We start from the raw sequence: 6,364 nt of genomic DNA on the forward strand, positions 1-6,364 counted from the left end.
TGCAGAGGTAGCATTGCCAGATGAAACACAAAATGCCACTAATCTGAGATCCCAATAAGCGCTAAGTGATAGCTTTGGTATGGCATGACCTGGGCAGCGAGTCTTTATCTGCCCAATCTGCAGGCCAATCAAGGGATTCTGGTGGAATATTGTAAGCCGTAGAGAAAGTAAACTGAGATAAAGCAAATGTGACCAGGCTTTGTCCTGATAACTGCAGACACAAACGGACTAACAGACAGTGTCACCCACCCACCATGCCAACGGGAAAGAAGGAAATGACTGTCCCAGGGACACCAGTGTCAACCACCATCCAGGCCTATTGCCCTCATTTGGAGTCCAGTGAAAGAATCTTAAACTTCAATTTCCATTCACCACAATAGTGGATCAAGACAGCATGGATTCCCTATCTTTTGCTCTTGGAAGTCAGACTGAAAATATTCGGTGAGAAATTCTGGGGGAGGCTACACTCTTACCTTTTCTGGTTTCCCAAGGCTGCCTGTGCCCTCACTCTTGACCTCTTTCTCCATCTCCAAGGCCCACACTGGAGCATCTTCAACTCTCTCCTCCTGCTCTCTCACTGTTTCTTCCTCTCTCCGTGTCTCTGTGTCGATCTAGTTTCCTCTCCATCATCATCCCTTCTCCAACTGAACCTCCTGCCCTTATTTTATAAGACTCCTTGTTAACTACATCAGCTCATCTGCATGACGTCACCTAATCACATGATCTATCAGTTAGGGCACAACTACACCTGTGAGGGACCATTACCCTGCCTACCAGGCTTTTCTCCCCTGGGCTACTGTTGCTTTTTCATGGCTACTGTGAGGGGAAAAACAGGGTTTGACTAGAGCTCCTCGTAACCAGGTCCCAGCAGGCAAAACAAGGTTCTAAGTTTTGGAAGCTGAGGTCTTAAGAGTCTTAAGGTGGGGAGTTGGTATTAAGAGAAGAATTAGGGATTTGCAGCTAAAATCCATAGAGGGCACTCAGTCTTTGTGCCCGTGTGAGATCGCTGTGGCTGCCACAACTCAGGGCCACAGAAGGGCAGCTTAACATGGAGAAGTACACCTTGCATTTCTGAAGCTGAAAGGGCAAGACGAAAAAGAATCGGCTGCCTGCTTCCTTCCGAGGTCTATGAGAAAGGAGTTTCTCAGGGCCTGGAGATAGTTGGCCATCTTTAGAGTTCTTTGACTTGTGGAAGCAAGCCCTCACAGCTGCTTCCAGATACCTGCAGTGTTCTTCTCTGTGCACGTCTTGTGGATAAGGACACCGTCACCTTAGCTTAATTAGGGCCACCCTAGTGAGCCAGTGACACCTGTAAAATCTACCTCTAACTAGGGCTATTGTCAGAGATGCTGAAGGGTTAAGGACTTCAGAATCTTTGAAAAGACACAATTGAGCCCATCTCAATTTTCCCATCTCTAAATTTCCTGGCTTCCCGTGATATAGGCACAAACGACCATAGACAAAGGTAACTGTGGTCTCAGTGAGTGGATGATGTGGGTCCTTCAAACGCAGGTGACCACTTGACTGCTTAGTACAGATCAGACGGGCATTGCTCGGAAGACGTGCACAGCTTTTGGGGGTGAGTACAGACCTCCGTTTACAGCATAGACCCCAAGAGATGAGCTCCAGGCTCAAAGCCACACTACCAGAGGGGTAGTTTGAGGGCAGAGCAGAAAGGTGCACGTTTGGATACATGTGCGCTAGCCTCCTCCGAAGAAGGATAAATGAGTGAGACTCAGGCCTAATTTCACCAAAAGATGTCCCCTGGCGAGGAGCTGAGTTCCCTATGGGGTACTGGTCAGGTGCCTGGCTCTGCATGCTTCCAGTGAAATCACAGAGGTATAAGATGTCCTGTCAGGGGACAGCTGTGCCTGGAGAAAGGAAGGCCGTTCTCAGGTCACACATGCAGACATGCGCACGTGACAGTTAGCATTCTCAACTCTCAGATGTCACACCACCAGCCTTTGTGTAATCAGGTCTGTCAATGTGTCCAGCAAGCACCCAAGCAACATTTCAGGAATTCTCTGAGGAAGGGGATGGGAAAGCACATTCTCAAATAGCACACAGCAGAACGTAGGAAGAGTTTAATAAGATTTCAGAAACTGGACTTTGGCCAAGGGTTTCAAGTGAGGCTCCGAGAAACTTGCTACCACCACCCCCCCCCCGGGTTGATATGTAGGTGGCAAACCACCAACTGCTTCAGAATCTTGACTTTATCGTTAGGGGGTTAACTTCCCTTTTTCCCAAGACAAGGATGGCGAGATCAACAGACCTCACCAACGTCCCCACTTTTGGGCCACCTAGTCACAGATGACTGAGTCACAGGCTGTTACTGACCAAGGACTAAAAGGAATTGTCAAGTACGGGGAAGAAAATCAACCTTTCTGTTCTGAAAGCATCATGGAACAGAAGACACGTTACATGGCCCGGGAATAGCATGGGTGTCCAATATCACGTGACCATCCTAGCATGTGCCTCAGATCCTCAGTCTGAAGCTGGACTCAGGGGTCCATTGGCAAACCAACAAGAACTGCCTGCCTTCCAGGCTGGACGAATCCATCTGGTGCGGTTCCTGCCGCCCCCTAAACTGACTGTTGCCTGTTTGCACCAGCTGTAATTGGGAACGCACTGAATCCAAGTTAGAGCAAAGCTTCTTCAAGCTTCTATCCTTGTCTGTTACTGGTTCCCACTCTAGGGCTTTCTCTCTTTGTATGGGCTACCATGTGACCTCTGCTACTCTCAAAAGGCAGGATGAACTCAGAAGGCAAAAGGTTTTGCACATGTGCACAGTGGACTCATCAAACAAAATGGGTTTTGACTTCCTCACTGTCCGTTTCGGTCTGTCAAAGACTCATTTTCGGCTTTGCGAAAGCAGAATATGCTTATTAGCTATGAAAAGTCACCATTATTATTGAGTATCTCCTGGGAAATATAATCTTATTAAGGTGATTCTGAAACTCTGGCCTCTTGCGTCATGTACATGTGGAATTTTAGAAATGCAGTAACTCTGGAGAATAGCTGGGTGTTTTATACCGGAAGCATGTTGGCCTCGGGAATCAAGTCAAGGACAAAAAGCTCCTGACAGGAAAAAAGGGGAATCGGATGGAGGCTGGCACAGCGGAGTTAGCACCCTAGTTCTGGGTATAGAAAGTGGAGGAGCATTAAGACAGGGGAGTAGGGGTTGGGGATTTAGCTCAGTGGTAGAGTGATTGCCTAGGAAGCGCAAGGCCCTGGGTTCGGTCCCCAGTTCCGAAAAAAGAACCAAAAAAAAAAAAAAAAAAAGACAGGGGAGTATTTTTTTTTAGCTGACAGGAGAGGCTGATCATGCAGTTGGTTTTCTCAGGGTGAGGCTCATCCATTGACTCTGAATGTGCTGACCCCTAAGATTCTCCCAAATGTAGGCAACTCAACTGCATAATTGGGGTAGTGGGGTCCACACTGCACCTTCTCTTGGCTAGTGTGATGTCTGTGGCTCAGTAGGCGACCCAGGACCAAGCAATCACAAGATCCTGGGCTCAATCTCCATCACCACCAGCAGGGGCAGGGAGTGAGGGGGAGGGGTGTTGGGGAACACACAACCTTTTGAGGAATAAAATTCTGTGTTACAAGCAGGGAGTTGGGACGGGTAGTGACATGACCTGCAAGCCCTTCAGAGTCACTGTCTTCACTCCAGGAGGACCCAGAAAAGTTAGGGAGGGGCCAAAAGACTCTGACGTTGCAAAAGATGGTCTCTGAGCTCCGGGCTGCCTATGGAAAGTTCCAGTATCGTAAACTGTGTCTAAACATCTCCACTACCACCTCTATGTGTGTTTATGTGGGGTGGGGCATATTTCCCACCCCATAAATATTGCCCCTGACTGTGTCGCTTACTCTGGCCCAAGGAACAGGGTGACAGTTACGCTGGGCAAGTTTAAAACTGACAGTCGGAGAGGCTTTGAGTATTCCCATTGGTAGAAGCTAGTCCTACGATGAAAAACAAGTGGGGCAGCTCTGGACCCGCAGAGCTTCACACAGGTCTGTGGACCGAAGGTGAATTAATAGACACGTGACGGAGAAATCCAAGCGTAACCCCAGTGCTCAGCTCCATACTTGGTTATGTAGCCTCAGTAGCTGATTGGTTCGCAGTCCTTTCTTTGTTTGCTACCATCTGTGTGTGATTCCATTCTTTTTTTCTCTGCCTCCTAGCAAAACCTTCCTGTTTAAACATCTTGGACCAACCCTGGAACTCTTGGAGTGAATTCCAACTGTAGCCTTTCTCCTTCCAAACATACTTCAATCCTCTGGTCTCAGTGGAAAGTCTTCACTATTGGACTCTTAGGAATCCTCCAGTGGGCGACACTGGACATACATAGGCATTTTTCTTGGGTCTCTTGATCTCACATTCCTCACGGCCTAGGGCAAGGCAAACTCCAGTACATAGATGATTTTATTTTCTTCAGCAAAGGTCATGCATCTTTCTCATACTCTTGTTTGCTGAGAGAAGATGGAGGCATGGCGGCAACCTCAGCTGGTGGCTAAGGACCCCTCCTTCCTTCCCCGCTCCAGCTCTGGCCAGCTTCCCGGTCCAAATGGCAGAATGCATTCAGGGAGGAGATTAATGTTCTCAGAAGACTCCAGAGAACCTCTCAGGGCCCTTCTGTTTATTAAATCAAGAAAACCATGTTTAAATATAATGTCAAGGGTATGACACAGACCAACAGGATCCAAAGCAGACTGTCAGCCTTAACCTTGAATAACTAGGTGTTCTTCCAGCTTTGACTTGCAGGCTTAAAGCCTCTGACAATTTTTTTTTCCCAGAAAGGCCCAGAATCATAGAGAAGAGGTCAGCACTGTCCAACAGAGCCATCCATTTCTGCCCATCAACCATTACTAATGGCAAAGGTCATGGCTTTGTGGCAGGATCACCAGTGTGCACCAGGCCAGGCCCCTGCCTAGGTTAGAGAGGCTCAGTGTGTTTCCCCATAGCCCCTTAGAATTCTCACACACCTCCACCCAAGCCCGTTGTAAGTAGCAAACGGCTATCATACATATGGTACCTGACAATGCTATGTCTCCTGGCTCAGAAAACACACTGACGTGCTAGTCTGCTGACAAGCTAGAAAGAACTTACAACGGGGTGAGATGGTTCCTTTCCACATCGGAGTGCACCCAATTAGGTGAGGGTGGCAAGGAGACGCAGGCAGATGTTCCGTGCAGCTAACGGGCTGACGGACATGAACATGCTACTGTAGGGACTCTCATCTCCCCTTTCACAGCTAAGGACACTGATACACAGGTTAGGCAACTTTATCTAAATCACACAGCAGTGACACATGAGGAACTGGAAGCCCAGTCTCGGTACTGTGGCTACAGCCACTCTCTATCTTCTAGGCTCCATGCTACCTCATGGAGCCAGGAGATCGGAGTAGAAGCAGGCAGCAGGAAGGGGGCAGCCATGTAAAGGTTCAGGGGAGAGTGTTCATTTTCGTCTTTTCCTCTTTAACTAATTAACCCACAGGACTCGGGTTCACCCTTTTACTTGCTTTAGTGCTAACATATAGTGCACAGTTCATGAATTTGTCTCTTTTTTTTAAGGTTTTAATTCCTTTGTCTTTGGCAATTTCATGTGTGTATTCATACATGTATGTGATGTGATGTTACATTCACCCCTCCTTACTCTTTCTCACCCCTTCCACCCCGCTGCCTCACTTCTACCCAACAACCCTCCCTCTTACGTTCATCCTCTCCCTCTCCCTGTGTGTGTGTGTGTATGTATGTGTGTATGTGTATATGTGTATGTGTGTGCATGCATGTATGTATGTGTGTATGTATGTGTGTATGCATGTGTGTATGTGTGTATATATGTGTATGTGTATATATATATATGTGTGTATGTGTGTATATATGTGTATGTGTATATATATGTGTGTATGTGTGTGCGTGTGTGTGTGTGTGTTTGTAGGTCTCATGCAGCTGCTGTGTGCCCATGACTGCAACAATCATGTCACGTCCAGAAGAGAGCACCCCACAGTACCCCTCCCCATCTTCCACCTTGCAGCTCTCAAACTCTGTTTTCACCCTTTCTTCTGCCATGTTCCCTGGACCTTGAATGGGGTGAAGTGGATGTTCTGCTCAGGGGCAGGATGATCACACAGCAATCACTTATGCTCAGGACGTTGACCGGCCATGAGTCTCTGCAGTAATCCCAGCCCTCTGCAAGAAGCCATTCTGACCAAGGCCGAAAGCGGCGCCATCTGTGGAGATGAACATAAAGACTTAGAAGGCAGCTCAGTATCCTGTCTGTTTCTTAAAAACCAATAGTAGAGTTTCTCCCACTGGCAGGGGAGGCTGTGGGCTCCCCAGCCGCAGATTCTGACCAGGCTTA

The 6,364-nt window shown here is 48.0% G+C and overlaps 1 pseudogene; it reads left to right on the forward strand.

Moving 5' to 3' along the window:
- The first annotated feature begins 3,297 nt into the window (after positions 1–3,297).
- On the forward strand, positions 3,298–3,448 carry LOC116913018 (annotated as a pseudogene).
- Positions 3,449–6,364: the final 2,916 nt, after the last annotated feature.

This window comes from Rattus rattus, chromosome 11, assembly GCF_011064425.1.
Source record: "Rattus rattus isolate New Zealand chromosome 11, Rrattus_CSIRO_v1, whole genome shotgun sequence".
In the NCBI taxonomy this organism is placed as follows: domain Eukaryota; kingdom Metazoa; phylum Chordata; class Mammalia; order Rodentia; family Muridae; genus Rattus; species Rattus rattus.